Consider the following 26,051-nt stretch of genomic DNA (forward strand, 5'->3'; position numbering starts at 1 on the left):
CTCACAAGAGGCCGGATACTCATCCACTACGAGTATCAATAATCTTCGTGATTAAGAAATACCAAGATTTTGAACCAAAAGAGAAGGCCACGTAGCACACCCTCAAAGTCTAATTGTACCCTGAAATAACCATTTTCTTGGGTATTGTCCATCAATTGTAGAGTTCAAACAAAGATATGCATCACTGTCCGGTCTTGATGAGATTGTTGTATTGCATTTATTAATTGTCAACCAAATAAATGTCCACTGATCTGGACGCAGCCGACGCGCGTTTCGCCCCAAGGGCTTTCTCAAGGCTGCATACATACAAAGAAAGGAAAACATGAAAAATCTAATTAAAATGACTCCATGTATGAGTATACATTATTACATGATAGTCTACACAAAACTGTCAGTCAGAAAGGAAGAAAGGGAAAACTAAATGTGCTCGAAATCATTGCGAGAATGAGATTAAAGGAAGAGCTCGAAAACAATACCGCCACCAAAGGAAACACCCGTAGCAAGTGGCGTAGGGAATCGAAATCTTAAGCCAAGAAAGTGACCAGGTATAACACCCGTTTAGAAAGAAAAAGAGAAATCTGTAAGCAGTATTAGAGAAACACGTTGGCGCATCCGTAGGAACCCAAGTTGTGTAAGGTAAGTATATTAGTGAGAGGACCGTTGTCTCACCTAGAGTAGTTCAAAATATCGATTGTGCCATAGGTAGTTCTTGATAAAGTCCAATGTATTAGGTAAAATCTGTAAATGAACAGTGTATATGTTTATGTATATACGTATATTGGGATTGCCAGAATGATCGTATATTCACGACCCCTATACTCGAGAAATGTTAGGGTATAAAGAATCTTACCTAATATGAAAATTTCCATCGAATGGTCAACTGATTCGATGTCAGAGAATTCGAGTAATATCGCTCCTTTAGTAATGTCCGAAAACTAATAGGGACCAGTATCACTAATGGAGTATGACAGAAAAAAGTATATATGCTTTAGTTGGTTGCCCGATAGAAACAACAGACATGTATGTACAACTAAAAAATAAACGTGCCCAGTCTCTAGAGAAGTGTCTCATAGGCAGGTATGTTAATGAAAATACGGTCTAGATTTGCGTACAAAAAGGAACACATTAAATTCTGATTCCAATATGCATGTTCCCATGGCATCAATAAGAGGAATGGCGAATTCCAAGTCTAAGCCCATGTATTCGGATGGTCAAATAAGCGCCAATTATGATGCGATCAAAAAAACGATGACATCAAAATAGTTCACGTATTCGTAGTTTTATGATCTAAGTATTAGAAACACAGCAAAAAAACTTTATGCGGTATTGCCTGGACTGTATGCTCACCTATTAGTCATGTATCTAAGCACCTCGGTCTGTCGGTGGCGTCTTCACGCTGAAAGTTTCCCGCCAGTGTGTACTAAGTACTCACCCAGTCAAGTAATAACAGTAGAAAATGGACTCTAGGTCCAAGGTCAGGGCTCGCGGATAGCGAGTGGCGGCCATGTTAAAGTGGTAAAAAAGTATCCTTTCTGACTGACAGTTTTGTGTAGACTATCATGTAATAATGTATACTCATACATGGAGTCATTTTAATTTGATTTTTCATGTTTTCCTTTCTTTGTATGTATGCAACCTCTTTAGGGGTACTAAGGGCTGTGTAAATGCCGCTTAAACTAAAAGCAAGCACTTCCCAAGCCAGTTGTTAACTCTTTGCACTTCCTCTCTGTTGGACTTTGCCTGTTTGCAGTGTTATCCCCAACCTTTTAGCTTCTTGCTCCTATTTTTTGGCCTGGCCTGTTGGTGGTGGTTTTAGGACTCTGGGCTCTTTACCACTAAAGTGAATATGCTCTCTGTGTAAATTGTGAACATGATTGGTTATCCATGATTGGCATATTTAACTCACTGGTCAGTCCCTAGTAAAGTGCACTAAGTGTGCTAGGGCTGGTAAATCAAATGCTACTAGTGGGCCTGCAGCACTGATTGTGCCACCCACATGAGTAGCTCTGAAAAGGTAACTCAGACCTGCCACTGCAGTGTCTGTGTGCAGATAACTGCCATGTAGACTTGGCAAGTGCACCCACTTGCCAGGCCCTATCCTTCCCTTTTCTTACATGTTAGTCACCCCTATGGTAGGTCCAAGGTACCCCCCTGGGCAGGGTTCAGTGTATGTTGAAGGTAGGACATCTACTGATGTGTGTAACATGTCTTGATAGTGAAATACTGCCAATTTAGTTTTTCACTATTGAAAGGCTATCTTGCCCCATAGGACAGACTAGGGAATGCTTTGTAGCATTTTACAAGCATATCTTCCCATAGGGATAAGATGGAAAAATAAAGTTTAGGCTCTCTGAACTCAGAATTTAATAAGACAACTTTTAATAAAGATGGTTCTTAAATTGTGTGTTTGAAAATACCACTTTTAGAAAGTAGGCATTTTCTTATTTAACCATTCTGTGTGCCTCTGCCTGTTTGTGTATTGACTGTCTGGTTTTGGAGTGACAGGGGCTAGGGAGGTGCATTTTCTCAGACAGCCACCGGGGGGGTTGATTTGTGTCCTGCCTTTCCTGAATAAGTCAGGGCTGGGCTGAATAGACCTGGGCTGCATTCAGAGTAGGGGAAGGAGTTCTCACTAGCACCTGAATAGGTCCGGTCTACATTTAGAGTTGTGGGAGGAGATTTCCCTTGCACCTGAGTAGGGCCTATCTGCATTACACAATGCTGTCTACACCTACTGCTGGGAAGCTGCACAAGAGAGGACAGAACTGGTTTGGACTGGGCTCAGACACCCTTGCACAAAGAGAACAAAGATATTTTGGGGGTATACGTATTATACCTAAAACCCCCTGAACCTTAGACTACTTCTGGAATCAAGATGAACCTTTGCTGAGGAGAAGAGCTGGAGAAACTGAGGAGAAGTACTGCCCTTGTTGTGTGTCTGGGGTTGGCCTGCAATTGCTGTTTCTGCCAAAGAAAGGAGAAGGACTTTGCTATGTGCTGTGTCCCCTGCTCAAAGAAAGTCTCCAAGGGCTTGAGTAGAGCTTGCCTCCTGTTTTGATGTCTCAGGAACACAGAGACTTTACACCCAGCTCCCCTGAACTTCCTTGCTGGGAGTTCTGACCTGCCAGGAGTGCCTGTGACTGTATGGGACCTCTGAAGGTTGTTTCTGCTGCTGGGAGCTAGAAAGCAACACAACAAAAATAAAATCAGCGCATCGCTCTTCTTGCAACAGTTTTTCCGACGCAACGCCGTGGTGCGAGAAGAATCTCCCCGCACCGCTGCGCCGCTGCTGAAACCGACGCAGCACCTGTCACCGCGGCTAGAATCAATGCATCGAGGGATCGCGGCTGAAAAGGTCGACGCCGCATCATTCGCCGATGCATCCCGGATTTCCACGCATCGTACCTGTGCAGCAGGTTTTCCCCGACGCATCACCCACTGATCGGAGTCGTCCCAGAATCGACACATCACTTCCCCCTACAGACCGGACCCGATGCATTGCTCCCCTGTGTACAGCAGAACTGCAGCATCGCATCCACGAAGGTCTCAGGAACGACGCATCTCTTTGTTTTTTGACGCTTCTCATCGCTGCAGCTGTTTGGCTTTTTGAATTTTGTCGCAACAACAGGTACTTTGCAAGAAATCACGCATCCATGAACTCAGTTGCTAAAACCTATTGAAAGTAATTGTTCTTAATACTTGTATGTTGGATATTTGTCGTTTTGGTCTTGTTAAGATTAGATAAAGATACTTTATGTTTCTAAACCGGTGTGGTGTCCATTTGTGGTTTTATCACTGTATTACTGTGAGTGTTAATACAAATACTTTACACATTGCCTTTGGGATAAGCCTGTCTGCTCATGCCAAGCTACCAAGGGGGTGAGCGGGGGTTATCTAAAATGTGTATCCCCCTTACCCTGAGTAGAAGCAAAGGTCCCTATTTGGACAAAGGTACCACCTCTGCCAACTAGAGACCCCCATTTCTAACACTCTCAAAAACCAAATCTTTGTCATCACAAAGCTTGGAGTGATTTGATCAATTAAAGCCAGAACCACTTCCAAGCATCTATTACACTTGCAAATTAGCTGATAGGCACATTTGCATTTCATTCAGGCAAGCAGCTGATAATGATCTAAACTAGCCATCCCAGGACAGCTGTCTTTTTCCAAAAGGAAAGCAAACGTTTTGGATTGCAGGGACAAGTGAAGTTGGGGAATGCGCGACCCCCTTCCCAGAACTCCACGCACCCATGGGGGTTGCGCCCCACAGGTTGAAGACCTCTGATCTAGAGTGACTGCATGGCTCTATGTCATCAAGCACACTGTCTTCAGTACCGGGCTTTTAACCTACAATTTATTACTATTAGGTTTGTTAGACTGATTAGGTCATTGAAAGCAAACCAAGACTACACCACTCAGAATGCATTGTTTTTGTCTAGGACTAGAAACAGTGTTTGTGATGACATGGAGCACAATGTTTTTGAGCCAGCACGCATTTTGGCACCAGTGTGATCCATGTTACTTAAGGGGTCATAGAAGTGTCTGTGGTCCTTTCTATTTTCCTAAAGTGCCTCAGGGGTGTAGAAGCACACACAAAGATACATCATACCGTGAAATGGGGGACTCCGGGAAACATCGGCATTTGGATAGTGGGGGTTGTCTGTGTGCCTAGGAAGACACGGCTGACCCTGCGAGGTGATCGGGGTGTGCCTGTGGTGTGCGGTGCCCCAGACGCAATTTGATTGTACAGCTGCGGGCTACTGAGGGGGGGTTTGGAGGCAGGGGAGTTGGTATAGGAAGGTCTACCCCCCTGCGTGGACAGTAGTGCGAAGCCCAAACGGACGGATTAGAGACAATGCAACAGATCCCAGCAGACGGAGGACCTATGCAGGCAGCGTGGATTGGGACTTATGCACCTGGGTGTCCTTGGCGCTCTCAGGATGGGCAAAGATAAGGCAGCTGGCTCTTCTGGATTCAACTCGATCACACAGTGCACCACTCCACGTCACCCTCTGCAGCGTATAATGAGGCACACAAGTGAAGGGACGAGGGAGAAGATAGTGCAAGTGAAGAACCAACTTGTGCGGAACTCCTGACCTCCATCCAGGGCTCCAAGAAGGCCCTGGAAAACCAAATTGAGACAGTGTCCATTGATGCAAACCTGCTGAGAACTAACCTGCATAAAGTAGCAGATAAAGTGTCCAGAACAGTGGGAGATATAGTGAACTTAAAGGGAGAAGTAGCAACTCTAAAACACCAGGTGGCTCAGATGATTGCAGTCACGAGAGCCCTTGAACGTCGGGTCAAAGACACTGAAGGGCGCACGAGGCACAGCAACAGAAGAGTCCTGGGTGCCCAAGCACATTGAGGAGGGCTTGGCGGAGAAACTCTTGGAGCAGTGGATACACACCCAGTTGCTGCTGCGACGCCTATCGGAACTCTTTGCAGTGGAAAGACCACACAGAGCCCTGGTGACACCACCCTCCCCCCCTCCCCCAGCCTTGGGCCATCATCGCAAAAATATTAAACTATCAAGACAGAGACTGTATTCTTCGTGCCACAAGGGAGAATCAGAACATCTGCTATGAAAACAGCAAAAACACTATATACCTGGACAACAGGTTCAAGACCAGCTGAAAACCTTCCTGGGAACTAAACGGAAGCTCCGTGACTTGCAACTTCAGTACATGTTGCTGTATTCAGCCAAACTGAAGGTGCTGGTGCAGGGTAGGGCCCATTACTTCGAGACCCCGTGGGAGGTGTAGGAATGGCTGGAGATCTAAGGTGATGCCCTACCCCCTCAAGAGCAGCGTAACAAGAGGTGGAGGTGGGGCACCAGGCCTAGGACAGGGTCACACCATAATAAACACCCAACATAGAACTCAGATGAGGCTCCAATTGAGGAACAAAGAATCACTGTGGGTGAAGATGGCACCATGTGTCTTGAGACTGTTGACCCAGGTGCCTCTGCATCACCAAATCCTGAAACGGGGCTTGTTAGACCTGGCACCATTGGCGTGGGTCTCCCTTTCATTTTTTTTTTGCTGTTTGTCTCCTCTGTTTAGGTCTCGCCTGACCCAGCGCATGCGCTGGTCTGGCGAGACTTATTGAGAGGGCTCCAAACAGTGCTACCAGGCCAGCCTAGACCTACAGTGCATGTGCGGGGGCGCGCGCGCCGCGCTTGACCGGGATTGCTTTCACTTTGTTTCCTCTCATTATCAGATTAGCCTAGTGGATGTTTGCGATGGTTGGGGGATACAATTATGACACACTGTTTCTCACTTGCAGTGTCAGACCCGGATAACAATTCCAATCTGATAAATGAGTGATTATCTGCCTTACTGGATACTGAAACTCCTTCACCCTAAACGTATGCTAGGGCTGGTACGCAGAAGCTTTAAAAGAAACCTAGGGGCAGATTTATAATAACTGGCGCATCCCTGCATATCAGCAGGGATGCGCCAGTTATTATGCGCCACAGCTGCGCCACCATGGATGCGCCGCATTTATAATGCGGCGCACCATGGGGCAAAAACGGCACAGATGCGTGATGCATCTGTGCCGTAAAAGTGGCGCATTGCTGGAGTTGCATCGCAAGCGCGACGCAGCTCCAGCAATGCTCTGGGGGGCCTTATCTTTACAATGCTGCGTCAATCCTTACGCCTGCTTCAAGCAGGCGCAGGGTTTTGACGCAGCATGGGCCTAAAAGTGACTGAGTGAAATCTTGTAGATTTCACTCAGCCACTTTTAGGAGGCGTTCCTGCGCCGGAACGCCCCCACCTGCCCTGGAACGCCTACATGTGGCGCAGGGCTTTACAACGTGACGCATCTCCCAGATGCGTCACGTTGTAAATACCCCGCACCATGGCGCAGGATTTGCGCCGCTGCTGCGTCACAAAAGTGACGCAACGGTGGCGCAAAAGTGGCGCAAGTGCAACATAAATCTGCCCCCCAGTTTAATTGTTGGAGAAGTGAAAGGTTACAGGGAAAGTCAGGCAAACTGACTGCTAAAATCACATACAAAAGTCTTTCACAACAATACAAAAAGTTTTTTTTTAAACACTATTGCACAACACCTGGTTCATACATTTCTACCGCTCTACTGCTACTCGTGTTCGTCCTCTACGACCTAAGTACCAATATTTGATCAATGCACCCAAATACAAAAGAACCAGACAGAGAGGTCAAGGCTGTCCGTACTGACTGCCAAGGCAAGGAATGACATGGCCATGTCTCTTCGTGCCCAACCGAATTACGAACGCTTCAGGAAAGGGCTGAAATCTCACCTGTTTGTCAAAGAACATCCCTTCTGCCAGCTCCCTATTCCTCCCTTTCTTTGTAGAGTGATTTAAGAAGTGCCCAGAACTTTTTTTCTGAGGTCACAAGAAATATATTGCTATTATCTTTTCTTAGCACCCTCCTCTTACCTTTCCATTATTCACTTCTGCCTTTAGAGGGCATTTGTGTTTTTGAGAGCAGTATTTTATGCCCAGGGCTCCAATAATTTGCATACATTCTTACATACGTTAACATGTCACTCCTTGAAAGAATGGTGTTTTTTATTCCTTTAGTACAATTTGCTAGACACCCAGTGTTCAGAAATGGAGATGGTATGGGATGGACTAATGTTTAGGAAATGTGTGCATAATACCAAAAATTACTTTGAAACGAATTTAAAAATCTGGATTGTGAAATCTTTTGGTGTCATTGACATAGTAGCTACAATTGGTTCTAGACGCTGTTATAATGGCTTTCCTGAAAGCTCTCAAAGGTGCACGTTACTACCCAGAGCACGTTCAAGGTGTTTCTGTTGTATGCAGAGATCAGTTTTACTGAGAATTTAAGGAGGAAGCATACAGGAAAATGGATGGGGACTGTCTACTAAGCATAGTACAGCATCATCTTAAACATCTCAAGTTGAACTAGCAGATAAATAAACTGCAGAAATATGTGTTACTTTCTGTTTCAGGATGCCAGATACATAAAATAACAAGCATTGGCATAGCCAATAGGTCTCGCTTTTGGGACCTTATTAGTGTTTAGCCATGCAACAGTTGATGTTGTTGCACCAAGGATATTGTGCTGCATAACTAAATACTTATAAGGTCCCAAAAGCGAGACCTATTGGCTATGCCAATGCTTGTTTTGCTATGTTTTTGCTGGTCTAGATGCTTTGGGCACTTTGCCACTGCTATTCAGTGCCAAAGTACAAGTGACCCCTATTGTAAATTGTTGTAATGAATTAGTGACTCCATGATTGGCTATTCGATGTACTTGTCAATCCCTAGTACAGTGCACCATGTGTGCCCAGGGCCTGTAAATCAAATGCTGCTGGTGGGTTTGCTGCACTGGTTGTGCCACCCACAGACGCAGCTTGTAAAATGTGGCTCAGGCCTGCCATTGCAGAGCCTGTGTGCAGTCTGGGACTGCCATGTCCACTTGGCAAGTGCACCCACTTGCCAGTCCCTAAACCCTCCCTTTTCTACATGTTAGTCACCCCTAAGGTAGGCCCAAGGTACTCCTGTGGGCAAGGTGCATTGTATGTGAAAGATAGGACATGCCCCGATGAGTGTGGCATGTCCTGATAGTGAATTACAACCAATTTCGTTTTTCACAATTGCAAGGCTACCTGTTCCCATAGGCCAGAATGGGCAGTTTGATTATAACATCTTATAATCCTAAATGACCCAGGGGACAAGGTAGAAAAACGAGTTTAGTATGCCTGAACTCAGAATGTTAACATACATCTTTTAGTGTGGGTGATTTTTACATTCTGTGTTTGAAAATACCACTTTTAGAAAGTAGGTATTTTCTTGCCTAACCATCCAGTATGCCTCTGGTAGGTTTTTGTATTCCATGTCTGGTTTGTGAGTGACAGGGGGCTGGAGAGGGATTTGGCTCCAGCAGTCTGATGAGTCAGGGCTGGGCTGAATAGGAACTGGGTTGAAAAGAGAGTAGGGGGAGGAGATTTCTTTTCAGCTACCTGGGCCAGGTCTGCTTTCAACAATGCTGTCTCCACCTGCAGCGAGGAAGCTGCACCAGGGAGGACAGAACTGGTTTTGACTAGGTACAAACACTCTCCGCCTCCAGAGAACAAAGGATTTAGTAGTATAAATATTGAGGCCCAGACCCCAGAACTTTAGATCACTTCTGGGAATCAAGACAAACCTTTGCCAAGGAGAGAAACCAAGAAAGCTGAAGGAGGAGACTGCCCCTGTGCTGTTTGCTGTTTGGGGTTGGCCTGCAGTGGTTACTCATTGCCAAGGAAAGGAGAAGAGGAACTTTGTGTGTACTTTATCATCTTGAGAAAGATCTCCAAGGGCTTGAAGCTGAGCTTGCCTCCTGTTCTGAAGTCTCAGGGACACAAAGACTTCACCACCAGCTCCCCTGAATTTCCTTGCTGGGAATTCTGCCTGCAAAGCATTGCATAGGGACATACGCAACTGTATATTGGCAGAAGAAGTCCACATGAAACTAAATCGCAGGGATGACAAACTGCAGAAGGACCTTAGTGAATGGCAGGAGCTGTGCAATGCTGTCATGACCTCAGATTTAGTTGCTAACGACCAGCATGAATCAGACAATTGCGGGGTATATCTGAAGGGGAGGGCAAGTGAAAAAGTGAAGTATGAGGTGAGAGGCATGTACTTACCCTTGCATTCAAATGTATTAGTAGTTACTGTCCCATAGCTATTGCCATTGTAATTGTAGGAGAAAAAAACTACCCGGTGTGGACGATCAAGTGCCTTTGACATCTGTATTCCCATGATTGCTACAATATTTGTTTAAAATACAAATGAAGGTTTTTTTTTTAAAAAAAAGATACATTGTACACCCTGGGCAGCAAGTGTAATACAGAGCTAGGCTGCTCTGATTTGATAGTTTTTTTTTGCTCCAGAATTCGTTCTAAATTCAAGGGTAATATCAATTTCCTTGCACAACCTACCATAATAGGATGTACGATATTACAACGCGGGTTTTTACCACGCGTGCAGTTACATCGCATGCGTTACAACGCATGCGATGTTACAACGCTATGCCATTACAACGCAAGTCTTTACATCGACTTGCGCTAGATGGCGCGCTGACATTAAAAAGGTGTAATTTACTATTCCAACTCCAGTCCACTTAACAGTAGGGAAGGTGTTGGGATAGTAAACTACACTATTTTTAATGTCAGCACGCCATCTAGCGCAAGTCGATGTACAGACTTGCGTTGTAATGGCATAGCGTTGTAACATCGCATGCGTTGTAACGCATGCGATGTAACTGCACAGCGTGGTAATAACCGCGTTGTAATGGCTGTTCCCCACCATAATATAACTAGCTGCACACAATTTTGGGTTGGCCACAAGGAGTGTCTAGGTCCCATACCACTGGAAGGCAGTTTGTTATCGTTTACATTTTCTAATTCCACCTTGAACTTAATACACATTGATTTCCTTTCAATTTTCATTAGCATGTTTTTTCTCCTTCTCTTAAATTTGGAACCCTTTTAATATTTTTTTTCATGTCTGTGATATTTCTCTTACAAAAGGTTGTTTTTTTCTTAAACCTTGGTGTGGACATTTGAGCCATGTGCTTCTTTGAATTCATATTTGTGTGGTTCTTTGTTAAACATAATATTTCACACTTTCAGGGTTGGTTGCTCTCTCTGTGTTCTTCAGTTTTGTAGTGTAAAAGCCAAACCACATCTACCACCCAGAAGTTTGGCTTTCTCCTACGCAGCACAAGAGTCTGATTCCCTACAGCCCCTCATTAAAGAGAACATTCAGACTCCAATTAATTGTTGTGTCTAACAGTGAACTATGTTGACTGTTTTGAAGAATGTATGAGACCTACCGGACATGTGTTCTGATATTATGTTTGGATAATATTATGTGAACTGATAGTTTACAACCTTTTGGCTCAAACAAAGTAGCAAATCATTTTTTTTGCTCATTTAGCTAATGCGCCATCTTCAGTGACAGTGGGACATGGTACCATGGTTTGAGAAAGTTAAAATATATTGGTGACTCATTTTGAATTAGTTGAAGTTTGTGTATATTTGGGGGAGGGAAAATCGAGGTAGTATTGCCATTATAAGAACTTACATACAAAAATATTATCACAAAAAAGATAGTACAGAATGTTATAACAATAAAACATCTACACAATAACATTTTAAAAAACATAGGGGCATATTCACAAGGACTTATCTCCGATTTATCTCCACCTTAACGCAACAAAAGTGGAGATAGATTTAACACCCCATTCACAAGCAGGTGCAAACTGCAGACAACGCCGTTATTCCCGCGATAACTGCCCCAAAATATAACACCACGGCGGACACCACCAACTAACTCTAATGAGATGCAGAGTAGGCGTACCTTCACTTTCCCAACACTGCGCAGGAACAGCTGGAGACAAAGCAAGGCTTCTACGCCATAGCCGGATTCCCGGGCGTGTTGGGGGCAATTGACTGCACACATGTTCCACTTGTGCCCCCTGCGGATACTGCTCACCACTACCGCAACAGAAAGCACACGCATTCCATAAATGTGCAGGCAATAGTGGACAACCGGGGACTCTTGCACAATATCGTCGCCAACTACCCAGGCAGTGTGCACGATTCCTTCATCTTCCGACAGTCCATCACAACCAGTCCTTCCAGGATGGCACATATGGAACGGGGCTGCTTGTTGGTAAGTACACCACACCTCCCACAGCCACCAACGCACAAAGCATATCTGTGGGGATGCACACGTGAACAAGCCACATTCGACATGTCAGACAACACGACCACCTACCAGACACGACTACACCACTCCATGGTCATCCTGGGCTACCCCTGCACCCAATACAGACATTACATGGCACCACAGCACACACAACGGCTTGACGTGTGGAGATGGTGAATACAGCCATCACAAATGTGAGGCACTGCTCTGCCCTCATGACCCTGCCCCATTCTCCTGCTGGTCAGCGTCCTGTGGCCCCGTGTCGGCTGCTGTGCATCCGGGGCCACTGGCCCTGTGCGACTCGAGCCATCTCCCCGTGTGGTTCTGACATTGCATGTCTGAGTACCTAATGACTGTTGGAGTTGTTGACAGAACCAGCTGTTCCCTGAGGGCTGGCTTACACTCACCCCACACACAGCCAGCACAGGCGTCACTGTATTAGTGGGCCTGCCATCACATCCTGCGGAACTAAATATTGACTCTTTTCTCCCTGCACTTTCACAGGTGATCAAGGATATGCACTCTGCCCTTGGATGATGACAGTCCTCCGGGACCCGAACACACCCGCCCAGAGGCAGTACAATGCAACCCACGTTCGCACCAGGGGCATTGTTGAACGCACATTTGGCGTGTTGAAGTCACATTCAGGGGCCTGGACTGCACAGGTGGGAAGCTCCTGTACAACCCGGACGTCGTGTGCAAGATGATCGTTGCATGTTGTGTGTTGCACAACATCTGTGTTTGCACCAGGGCTCCATGGATCCCAGTTCCAGAGGTACCGGACGATGATGATGGTAATGGGGCTGGTGGCCCACATCCCACTGCAGCTGCGGCAGGAATGGCCCGTAGGAACTACATCTTTGACACTTACTTCTCATCAGCACGTCACATTGTGTCCGTCCGTGGCAATCATGGGACAGTAGTAGATGTCCAATTGCACTGCATGTGTGAATAAACATATTTGCAGGTTACAGGTTGGAACTGTGTTAAGTATCACTGGGGTTACAGATGTGATTTGCCTGGTTGTGCACATTTGCCGATCCAGTTGTGTCCTGTGTTCAGTTGTGGAGGGGTTGCTGTTTGTACCGGGATGTTGCCAATGTCGAGGTGCACTTCTGCTTATGTGCGTATGCTACACGGTGGGTGTGTCGCTCCTGCGGCTCTGATTTGTCTGCCACTGGTATCTTTCATACGGTGTGCCTGTCGGTTCTGTCCTTCCACAGTGCTTGGATGTAGTGGTGTGCATGTTGTCCTCTGCAGTTGGCCAGGGTGCATCCGTGGTACTCCACTGCTGCTGTATTTTGTTCAGTGGCATTTTCTGTATGCTGTTCTTGTGCTTGTTCCTGCATTGCACGTGAATTTGCTGCCCTCACGCTGCTTATCCCTGCTTTCCTCATCGCGGAAGGGCTCATCGCAGGTTTTCAGATGTTGTGGTTTGGGTTTTTATCTCCGTCGGGGTGGTTGTATCGCAGAAATTCTCCGCGTTTTCGGCAGACTATTGCATGGTACCACCGTGTTGTGAATTCCACGTTGACACTGGGTTATTTTCCCGCGATGGGCTGCGATATTGAAAGTTGCGTTACGCTACTCTTGCGGTAGCTATCAGACGTTCTTGTGAATATACCCCATAGAGCGACAGCTGCTCAATAGAGTGTCCAAGCGCTAACAGATCGGTGAGACGAAGGATATACAGGGGAGAGTTATTAAAAAGCCAAGGGCCCGATTCACAAAGGTAAAGTTAGACAAAAGTCTAACTTTACAACTTACACGTAAATACCCTTTGTGAATACAGAAAGTCGAAAAGTTCAACTTTTGGTGGTCACAAAGGGCATTTACAGGTCTTAAATGCTCTTTGTGAATATCAAAGATCGTAAAGTTAGACTTTTGTCTAATTTTACCTTTGTGAATCGGGTCCCAAGTCTTCAACTGTCTAAAAGACTCGGGTCTTTAATGGCTCTGGGAGGGAAGGGCATAGAATTCCAGCCTCTGATAGCCATAGCAGAAAAAGAAGATTCCCTCCATCTTTTCTTCTTTATCTTGGGCATTATTGTCAGCAAAGCCTCCGTAGAGTGCAATATTCTTGTAGGCTGGTAGTGTGGTAGCCTCTTGGACAACTATTTAGGTCCCTGCCCATAAAAAGTTTTGTTTATATTCCTAATCTGTCGTCCCAAATATTAGTTATTCAATCTCAAAAGTGGTTTAATAACTCTCTATTACATTTATCAAAATATAAATGTTTCAAGTTATTATTGATCAACTACAGTGTAGCACCTAACACACTGATAACAAAACAGTCAACAGGACAAATATGTACTCATTTTACTCACAGCCAGACTTAAGAGAATAATTGTCCATACTTGATAGAACTTTACTGTAAGTTACTTTTCAAAGATTTGATATAAATTGCTTATCTCATTACTTATCTGAGCTATACGAGAATGTATCTGGTCAATTCTTTAAATACCACTGAAAAAATCAAAAATAATTACTTCTAAAATGCTGACTTGATCTACTGACAAGAGTGTATTACCTGAAGATGCATATTTGAAAGGGGGACAAGAGATGGCAGGAGGATGTGCTTACCAGAGTAAGCTAGATTTGCAGCCCAATGTACTACATACTAGTATCAAATTCTGGTTGCAATTTTCGAACAATAGTTTTGCAAAAGGTATAACATTTAATGAAGTGACCCTTAGAGTAAAGGTCAGTTTGCTAGATTCCAATTCTGAGTGGGCAACAATCCAACCTACCTAATGAAAATAATGAGGTAGTTTAATTGCTACTCACTCTGATTGGTAGCCATCACAGGAATGGCAGACTGCTAGTGTCAGCAGACCTCCATACAGGGCTGGCTTTAGCTCTGGTAGCGCCCGGTGCGACAATCTTTTTTGGCGACCCAACCCCATGAAACCCCATGACCTCTTCCATGGATTCCCTCATGATCACCCGGCAAAGTGCCCCTTATCGCTCCATAGCACCTTTCTCACATACATTTCATTTGGTTTAAAGCAAGTGAAAACTGTCACTAGACAAAACTCTGATCTCTTTAACAGGAACATTAATCACAATAATTATCTTGACATTTTTAATGGTTGCCTGAAAACTGGACATTCAAGGAACTCTGGAGCAGGTGTTTTTAAATCATAAGTTATTGCTAAACACAGCACCCCCCTGAGGTCAGCGCCCCCCCTCCCAAGTCCAGCCCTCATTGTGGCTGCACCAGTCGCACTGCCCTAAAGCCAGCCCTGCCTCCATACCTGAGACCACCTTTTAATAAAGTAAACGTTTTTATAATGTAGGCCATTTTTTCTAAAGGAAACGGTGGTCCATTTAAAAAGAAATGTTTTCTTATTGAAAAGAAAGAATTGTTTAGGAGCAGACAGTAATTCCCTGAGCCACTGCCTACTTCCCAACAAAATTTTGTTTACATTCACAAAGGGGAAGATAGCTAGAAAGGATTTGATATACTTCACTGCTGTGCCTTTAGTCCACCCTGGGTTTGGGCTGTTCGACATGCACATAGTTGTCTGCTTACAATTGTTAATTTCCTTGCAGTGGATGGTAAGGTTCTTTCTGTTTTCATGAACTGGCATATACCTAGAAGTGAATACGCACAGCAGGCGATGCATTTTGGCGTAGCACTGTAACTGCTATATTCGAATAAATTCTGCAGGAAATGTGAGGCTTGAGATGGTTATATAGTGAACCATACCTCCATGTTGTTTTGTTCAGAAGTGTGTTATCATGGAAAGCATGGGAGAAGTAAAAAGATTCCAAAATTCCAGCATAATGTCAGACATTTCCAGTGTGGTGATGGCTGACCCACCCTCTTTCTCTTCTGATAGGTGAAACTGCTGAAAGTTGGTGGCAATTACGTAGTCACATTTTATTAACTGATTTAAGGGAATGTATCAGTTCAACGAAACATTTGCTTTTGTGGTCTAAATTGTTGCCAGTATATAATCCTGCAGGTTATTACAGACGTTTTGAGAGGGGGGTTGTGTATATGAGGCTTGAAGGCAATATCTGTTTATGGAATAAGATTGGAGAGAGATTGGTTTGCTAAGATTTAGTTTTTCATCTAAATAGCTTAGCATGCAAGATTTCAAAGGGTTGCGATATCCTTGGCACATGCCATGTTCATGCCTGGCTTAACAACACTTCTCTCTGGTGGATTTTTTATTTAAAATACATAGGGGCATATTATCAAGGGCAGTATTGCCGCTTTAGCGGCACTTTTTGCCGCTAAAGCGGTGATATTCTTATCGCCCTATTAACAAGGGGGTGCTAACATGCATCAGCGCATGTTAGCATCTTAGCTATATACATCGCTAATGAGATGCAAAGTAGCCGTTCCTTACAATTACTTAATTGAAAAACCGTCGCAAACACAACTTTGCTGTATTATCAACGCTGCCCCGGACCCGCGTAGCGATGAGAAAAGGCACGCTAAGCCCCGTTAACGCATGATCCTAACGCCTGAATAAAACCTGACTTACCATTATTGCCTATGAGAGGTGGATTGTATGGTTCAGTACACACTCCCCTAATACCAAGCTTTTCATTAGCACTGTGAAATCATCGCTGGATTTCACATGCTGATGAGGATTATCGCAGTCTATCGCTGGATTGTACTTCGCCTGTTAGCAAAGCGTTGCTAATACGCCGCTAGCACGGCGATGTAATTCAGCGATAGAGGGCGATAATGTAAAACGCGCTAAGCGCGTTTTGTGATATTTATCGCAGTTTGTAGAAAATATACCCCATAGAGTAGGCTTTGATGTCATACTCCTTGAGCCATTGGCATTTTTTTGGGTCAGCCCCTCAGAAATCGTTCTAAGACTTTGCCAATCACTCTTGGATCAATGCAACTGAGTACACACCTCTCATCTCGGGCTATTGGCAGTTTGGTGTATTATTTCACATCTTAAAAATACAATCATCACAATTCTGTCACATTCAGTCTTTTATTTCACATATGCATTCAAATCAGAAGACAATTTCTTTTTAACTGCATCAGTCATTTTTTAGAGAATCAGAAAATGATCCCCCATTAACCCCCCCCCCCCCACACACACACACACACACGCTCTATTACACTAATAACTCAAGCAAAATAAACACAGCAGAAAGTAAAAACATTTGAGATGTTAGGAAAAAACTAGTGCGTTTTTCTCAGAACACCAAATTCAACTTTTAGTACTGCAGGCGCCTTCAATACTTCTGACAATTATTAAATGTCCTGGGGGAAAAAAACGAACAGTTTATGTAGTAGAGAATCTGAACGTGCAATACGGCCCCAGGGGATTAGGGTGAACTGGCTACAAAAGGTTTTATGTTGAAAGCTCTTTTACGAGTATAATTGTTCTGCTCTGGCCCAAATTCCCTTGCTCCAATAATCCAGTAAAATGAGCGCAAAAACATTCGACTTGGGTACAAACAAGAGTGGATACACAAACGTCATGTTTAGGCCCTATTTGAGGCTTTAATGTTTTGCAAATTTGTGCAGCTTTTTTCTTCATGTCTCACACCAGTGACAGCTCTCATAACAAATAAGCGAAGTTGCGTAGTGAATGTTTGAAAATAATGTTCTTGCACAGCCTGTTTTCGAGTAAGAAAAATGTGTACTACTTTAGGCATTTCTTCTTTCATCTAAAACAAAAACCTTTCGTTCTTGGCACCTCTAGTGACATTTTATGGTACTGCAGGCATTGTCTATACACTCTCGAGACACATAGCATTGTCAAAGCCAATAGGTCTGGCTTTAATATGGTAATGAATGCAAATAGAATTTGTGAAAGCTTTTGTTTAATTATGATATCACACTAAAGTCAGACCTATTGGCTGTCAATGCTAATTATTGTAGTTGTCAATTGTATCTAGGGATGCCTACCTCTAACATCAGGTTCATAAATTAAATATCCGGAGGTCAATAATGGAGTCTACTCACGTGAGCTTGTGCCAGCCAGGGCCGGCTTTAGCGCTGGTGGAGCCCGGTGCGACAATCAATTTTGGCGCCCACACACCCTATGACCACCTCCTCGGATTCTCTCTCTACCACCGGACATAAGTGCCCCTCCAATCATATGTTATTGCTAAACACAGCATACACCCCTGAGGTCAGCGCCCCCTCCACAGGTCAGCGCCCAGTGCGGCCGCACCAGTCGCAGTGCCCTAAAGCCGTCCCTGGTGCCAGCATTTTGATTAATGTCTGTCTTTTGAATTTCAGTTAAATCGAGGAGAACCTCTGGGAAGCTGACACATTTGCAGGTTCCTCAAATTACTTACTTGCAAAACTATTTATGAAAATGGAAATGCATAGGTGTACATTTCTTTTTTTACAGCAGGCAGAATTGTGACACTGAACTGCATTAGTGCTTTCAACATATTTTATGCTTTCCATTGGTTAATATTCCTTTCACTAGACCCTCAAATATTGTGGGAGTTCTCTCCATTTTCATATCCTAAAAATTAATTCACTTCTGTCCTTCAGAGCAGTAAATCTAGAAAGCTGAGAGGCAGATACTACTTGTAAAATATTTGTGAATAGCTGCGAACTGTGTTGTTGGCCAGCATTTGCTCACTTGGAGATTTAGTCCAGGATATTTTTGGGATTTCTGTGCTAGTATAGTAAATCTTATTTACAGGGCAGAATCCCACCACTCCTGACTCTGTGACTCAACATCAGGAGAAAACTCTGACCAAAGTCTGTATTCGTGCTCCTAATTCAACTTAGGAGCTCACACACCTTTGAGAGTTGGTCCTTAATCAAGGTTATGGCACATTTAAACTGTGTTTCTTCGCTTTTCACATAAACGTGACTCTTCACAACTGACAAGGAAGATAAAAAGAAAGGGGGGAGCAAAATACATTTTAGTAATCCACCTGTTAGGCGCTCCTAGAGCTTCACGGACCGCCTGGACATCAAAGTCTATTAACACTTTTCAGCATACGACATTCGTGATGTAGTTGAGATATCTGTTGCAATTTGACAGATCCCATCTACTAAACTCGAATTAAGGACCTACGTTTGGTAAACAAGGATAAATAGCCAATTTGGGGACTATTGAAAATGTATATAGGAGAGAACATTAGCTTCCAATTTGATGATTAGATTGTGCTCACTCATAACTCCTTGTCATGGAATCAGTGGTGTAAACCACTCTCTGCCCAACAACTGACAGCCGAAGATCATACCCGCACAGTGCTCCAATCTCTGTGTTCTACTGGCAAGCTAGATGATTACTGTTTATGCCGGAAGTGTGTACGATTGCTTAGGACCCTTAAGTCTTGAGAAAGGACAGTTACACAGAGTGACCATTTCTCGCCCTCTAGGAGAGCCCTTTGTTGACTCCCTGTAGAGGATAGAATTGGGTTTAAAGCCTTGATTATTGTTAAAATGTAAGCAGGAAGTGACCCCTATGTAGCCTTAGGAAGACTCCTTCTGTACTACTCCACTTGGATCGCAATCACCCTATAACAAGCCGCGTGTGGTGTGGTACCAGAATACTGCTGCCAGAATAGTGTCTCACATAAATATTGTGTCTTAAAAATCATATACATAAATATGACCCCCATTGGAATCAATAGCAGAAAACCTGCAACTTCTAGGACCATATTTTTGTAAACAATGTTTAGGACACAACATTTGTCAGGTGATCTTTCTGAATTCTATAGTCTGGCACAATGCAGCAAGCAAACTCTTTGTGATAGGAGAACGTACAACACGCCATCTGAGCGTGCATGACTGAATATGCTGCCGAATGAAACCAAGCATCAAACAGAACGAAAAATTCTAAATGAAATTTAAAACCTACTTTTTTTACCCTCTTCTTTCTGACAAGGACTTTTGCTGTATAGCACCGAGTGAGCAGTGCCGATTGAGAGTGTGTGAGAGAAAATGCGAGAGAGAGGGAGGGAGAGAGAGAGAGTGACGTATTACGTCATATCCGCTTTTTGGGACACTCCATCGCTTTTTCCGATGTACTTGCTGATCTCATTCTCTCTACCTCATCCACCGGGATAGTTTACAAACGATCTTTCTTTATTTTCTTTGAAGCCACATATGCTTCCTGACTTGTTCAGAAGCCACAGACACAACATGCATAGCCTTGCTCTTTCCCAGGGTTAAACTGCAGATTTCCTTCCTTCCTGCATTGGATCCGGAGCGAGGTTTAGTAAGACAGATTTTGAAACATACTGTTGAACTTTAGAAGAACAAAATTACGATCAACAAATCCCACATTCCTTTGTTTCAATGCAGCCATTATTTTCCAGAGTGAATATAGGCTAAACATTGCATTTGGTTTAAAAGACACACGACACAGTGAGATCAGTATCGTGCAGGTGACATCAGGCCATTTGGTGGAAAAAAATGCATGTGTCGTGTAGCTGGAAACAGGGCAATGAAGATAACTCGGAAATAGGAAACAAAAACAAAAGCTGGTGTCATACATAGCACACTTAGGCCCTCATCTGCTTACATTCAAATAAGAAATCATCGTCAATTGCAGCCACTAATGAATCACAATTTGCGATTTCTTTTTTGGAATGTACTAACGGATTCGGTAAAAGTGGTCGCAATATGTGCAACAACCTATGTATTGATAGGTTGGCTCACAAATTGATGAATACCAATGGGTCACAATTCGACCTTCTTCATTAATATGCATGATGTAGGTCACAAATTGTGACCCACTACAATTGGCTAGATTCTCCGGCTTGGGATCACGACAAAATATCACAAACAATAATATTATGGCACAGAATATCATGTGAAATATATTGAGGACCAAAATATTGAGGAGGTAAGTGCAAATAAGTAAGTATGGACTTACTATTCTTAACTCCACTTCTATGTATCTTGAAGAGATAAATATTTTAGCCCTGGGAGGTGAACTCCGCTCCACATACAGAGTTTTTGAGTTTTCCAGTGAGATTTTTCCTCATTATCGATCGCCAACATCAAGTTGGTGAGCGCGAGCATGGAAAATCAACATCCCTGCGAGATTTCTCAACGGGGGCAGTCGAATTTCTCATTGCGAGTGGTCGCGTATGCTTGCGACCACTCACGTTGAAAAACCGTCTGCACGCGTTGAGAAAGTTGCCGCTCGAGTAAAAAATCCAATTGGGTGGCAGAGAGGAAGCTGCACCTGCTTGCGCTGTGCATGGTGCCGTTTGTGATGATTGCACTGTGCATACAAACACCTGGCGCTGAAAATCACTGCGAACGGCCTTTATCTAACGCACTCATCCACTTGCGGAGCACTGTGTAGTGTGGCAGAGATTTTTTTGCACTTCACAGAGTTCTGCTTAGCGGAACTCCGCCATCCGCACGGTGGAACTCCGCAAACTCCGCCTAGGCTTAATATATATCATCATGGTATATATATATTATCTACTGGCGGTCGCCAGTAGATAGTTATAGTTAGGACCGTGTTTCCATGGGAAATCCGCAACATTCTATTTGGAATAACTTTGGCGCCGGTTGACGATTCCTCGCGAAATTTTAAAATAGGTGGGGCGCTCCGCTCCGCTCCTACCCTGAAAGTCTCGGGGGGATTCGTCGAGCGGGGGCTGAGAAAAAAGGGGGATCCCAAAACACGTTTTCCCCATGCAATTTTCCATAGGGATCTTTAGTCCAAGGTACAGCCCGAACGGCTGAACAGAATTACTTGAAATTTGGCAGAGAGGTAGTCCTCAGCTCAGGGAAGTGCCTTTTGCAGGTCTGGTGTCAATCTGTTCAGTAGTTCCTGAGAAAATCAAAAGTAAAATCATATATATATGTGGGCGGAGCCTAACCACACATCTCATCCTGAGATCTGATTGGCTGTCAGCACTTCATCCAAGAAGTGTTGGCAGCCATCTTGGGACCAATATACATGATAGCACCTCATTAAAAAGCATTGCAGTTAATAGAAGGTTTTAAGACTTTAGTTACATTATAAATCATTTGTTGATGGTACCATACTCATTTAAGGAATTGTGGTATGTTCTAAGGTGATTTCACCATGTGAAAAAGCCTTCTGCTGGGATATCATGATTGAGAGAAAAATATTTTATCATGCTTTTCCCACAGAGGTTTGGAAGGTGATCTATAAGCTAAACTGAGAGCTTATTTTCTGTAAATTCACATTATCTTTCTCAGTCATGTGAGAATGAAGTCTGACATTCTCAGTAAAACATGTACATCCAACAAGGGCAGAGACTGTCAGTTGATTCCTTTGTGTTCTACTGCAGCTTCCCAGAGTGTTCCAAAGAACAACTAGAGCACTAACGGTCCTACTTATGATAAACGTATGGCACACCTGAAGCCATCTTGCTTGGATTAAGGTGGTAACTCTTAAAACATTTAATTTCAAAAGGAACAAAATGAGGGGGTTCATTTTTCCATAAAAAGTATGATTAGTGCTGCAGAAAGAAAAATTAGGGCAGATTTTGAGTGACTTCTCAAATCCTCTTCTATTTCATTAAAAAATTCTGACATGCAGACTGAAACATGCACTTTCAATACCAGCAGCAGCTTCCCCTGGTGAGCAGTAGCTTTACTACAGTGATCTAATGAGCAAAAAGAGTGCTAACATTCTGAATTTATGGCAAATGTGTGACACATCTGAATGCCTTCTTGATGGAATCAAAGTAAAAAACTGAAAGTATTTCCTACTGAGGAGACTGCAGTAAATGAGGAAATTAGGAAACTTCATAACAAATAAGTCTCCCAAGATGGCCACCAGAGACAAAAGAGCCCAAATGTAGCCCAAATATCACCCAGATGTAGCCCAAGTATAGCCCAATGACAGAATGTCCCAGAGTGTTCTTAAAAACATCTAGAGCGCTTACTGCCTTCATTATGACAAAAGTATGGCACACCTGAAGCCATCTTGATTGGAATAAACTGGTAACACTTAAAACATTTAATTTAAAAAGGAACACAATGAGGGGGTTCATTTTGCCATAGAAATTATGATTATTGCTGAAGAAAGAAAATGAGGGCACATTTTGAGTGACTTCTCAAATCCTCTTCTATTTCATTAAAAAATTCTGACATGCAGACTGAAACATGCACTTTTAATACCAGGAGCAGACTTCCATGGTGAACAGTAGTTTTACTACAGTGATCTAATGAGCAACTAGAGTGCTAACTTTCAGAATTTATGGCAAATGTGTGACTTATCTGAATACCTTCATGATGGAATCAAAGTAAAAAACTGAAAGCATTTCCTACTGAGGAGACTGCAGTACATGAGGAAATTAGGAAACTTCATAACAAATAAATCTCCCAAGATGGCCACCGGAGACAAAAGAGCCCAAATGTAGCCCAAAATCACCCAGATGTAGCCCAAATATAGCCCAATGACAGAAGTGTGCAAAACACTTATTATTTTGTGTTTTTGCAGTGTTATATAGTGCAGACTTGTCAGGTATTGGAGTGCTTTACATGAGCATTGGTTACATCACACAAGAACAAATTCATTTTGGTTGTAGACATGGGGAGACTAAGTGATTTGACCAGAATCACAGAATGTCGAGCTGAAGCAGAAACTCCCACCAGGTTCCCCAGTTGCAAAGTCTGCAGTTCTGGAAGTAACACCACATCCTCTCCCCTAAGTGCAACATTTAATCAAGTGGTCAACTGGATAAAAAAACATAAAGATTACAAATAATTTAAAAGTGCTTTGTCGCTATTTGAAAACTCAGAAAATATGTCCTTATTTTAGTCTTTTAGAGCACTAACCATAATTTTGATGCCAATAAGACCCTCTCATATATGTAATTTCTAAAGGAAATGCTCTAGGTATTACAGTTTTGATTACATCAAGATGACGTCAGGCGTTCCATACTTTTGTAATAAATATAGAATGTTAGCAATCTAGTTGTTCATTAGGATACTGTTGAGAGGCAGAGGCCAGGGGCACGGACTCTGAAAATTGAAGGCAGGTAGGAGGGTGCAAAGGCAACAATTTAACCACACTGAGCAGGCAGGAAGGGCCGTGGCAGCTCAACAGACTATGGAGGGCAGTGGAAAGGGGGGCAGGGGCAACAAACCAACAATACAGGACTTGCAAGAGAGGCTGTGGCAATGTAATATACCATTGTGGGCAGAAGGAAGAGGCAATGGTAGTACAACCATACATGCCAACAGACCCGATTCAGCCAGGAAACGTCCAATGTTTTTAAGCTCAAATGGGCTTTATTTGATCTGTCTCCTGTCTACAATCTCCTCTTTTTCAATGTAACTCAAAGGGGAAAATCAATACCCCAGTTTTTTTTCAAAATCTCCCTCTTACCAAGCTCAAAATGTTCGCAAATATGGTACATTGGATCATGGAAGGAAATGGGGTAGGGACATGGACTTGGATAACAGAGGACAGGAGGGACATGGAGAGGTGCACCAAACTGACCCTGCAGGGCAGGCATCAGGGTTTGCAGCAGCACAATACACCACACAGGGCATGCGGGACGGGAGTGCAGCACAACAATCCATAGAAAGCAAGAGGGAGGGGACAGGACCATGCACATGGACAACAGAGAACAGAGGGGCAAGAGACAATGGTAGCTAGCTGACCATAATGGACAGACAGGAGAGAAAGCTGCAGCATAACAGACCATAAAGGGCAGGAGGGACGGATCAGGGGCATTACAATGGAACAGACAAGCCAGGAGGGAGGGAGTAGGGGTCTGCACATGTAAACAGAGGGCTGGGGGCAAGGGGGCAGGGCAGGAGCAGCAAGATAGCCATGGAGGTCAGGCAGGATGGGCACTAGAAGCAAGACACACCATGAAGAGCAACAGTGAGACTGTGATGGCATACACACAGACCATGGAGGGAAGGTGGGAGGGGGCCAGGGGCAGCTAACTGACCACACAGGGAAGGTGGGAGGGGCCATGGCAGCACAGACGACCATGCATGGCAAGTGGGAGGGTTAGTGGCAGCACAATGGCTATGATGGGCAAGAAGGAGGGTGCAGGGGCATGCACAAAGGACGATGGAGGATAGAAGGGAGGGTCAGGACCTGTGCACAGACAAGAAAGTTCAGGGGAAGGGGCCTCACAACAGACCGCACGGGGCAGGCAGGAGGAGCAGTTGCAGCACAACAGACCAGGGAGGGCAGAAGGGTGTGGCAGTAAAATGGACCATGTAGGACAGGAGGAAGAGGATAGGGGCATGGCATGTGGACAGGCAGGGTGGAGGTGGCAGGGACAGGTTGCAGTCATCTGACAATGCTAGGCAGGTGGGAGGGGAGTGGCAGCTCAACAGAACACTCAGAGTAGATAGGAGTGGCAGGTCCATGGAACATGGTGGGCAAAAAGGATGGAGCAGGGGCATGCACAAAGACATCGGAGGGCAGGGGGAAGGAGAATAGGGGCAGCAAGCTAAGCACAGAGTTTAAGCAGGAGGTCAATGATGGGGCATAGAATTGGGCAATGGAGGGCAGGAGGAGTGGACTGGTACATCATACTAAATTGAGGGCAGTGGCAGCACATCAGACCATGCAAGGCAGGAGGGAGGAGGCTAGTCCATGGATTCACACAACAGAGGATAGGGAGGAGGGGGATGGGGCAGCAAGCTAACTGTTCAGAGAAGGCGGGTATTAGGAACTTTATTGTTTTTAAAACGTCTGTCTGTGCGAACTACTTAAAACATGAACAAGTATGCAGCATAATCTCACTTTTATTCAGGAAGAAGAGGACGTTTGTAACTGTGACTCCGGGCTCACTTGGCAGAAACACCCCCGACCCTCCACCCCCTATCGCAAAATGTAATGCCCGTGAAAAGGGTAGGTGAACACAGTGTTATATAGAACATAGTCCTGAGAGCACGATTGAAAATGAAAACTAGATATAGTGTATGGTATAAACTATGCACCAAAAAGTGTGATATAAGATGAACCGGGCGTGAAATATAATATGCAATACATTGTGCGCAATGACAGATTCATTGGAGAGCGCGAGATAGCACAGGCACTAGCGCGTGCTATGCGATATGCGACTTGGAGTGTAATATGCACAGGGCAGTGTTGTGTAACCTAACTAGTCTCTAAAGTTGTAATATAAAATATGTGCTGGGGAGTGTAACGTTGCATATGCACTGTGACAAAGATATGGATCCCAGATTGCAATATGTATGGCATAGCACTGTGCGTTATAACATAGGCATCGAGGAAGGCACGTTAGTGATGTCATGAGTGATGTCACTGACCATGTCATGAGTGATGTAATATGTGACGTCATCAGCAGTGCATTGCGGGCTCGCGAGTTATAGTTAGCTGAACTAACTATAACGGGGGAATTTTTATGGTTTTGTACAAGTGAAAAGTCCAGCTAACTATA

Source organism: Triturus cristatus, chromosome 5_1, assembly GCF_964204655.1.
Source record: "Triturus cristatus chromosome 5_1, aTriCri1.1, whole genome shotgun sequence".
NCBI classification, from domain to species: domain Eukaryota; kingdom Metazoa; phylum Chordata; class Amphibia; order Caudata; family Salamandridae; genus Triturus; species Triturus cristatus.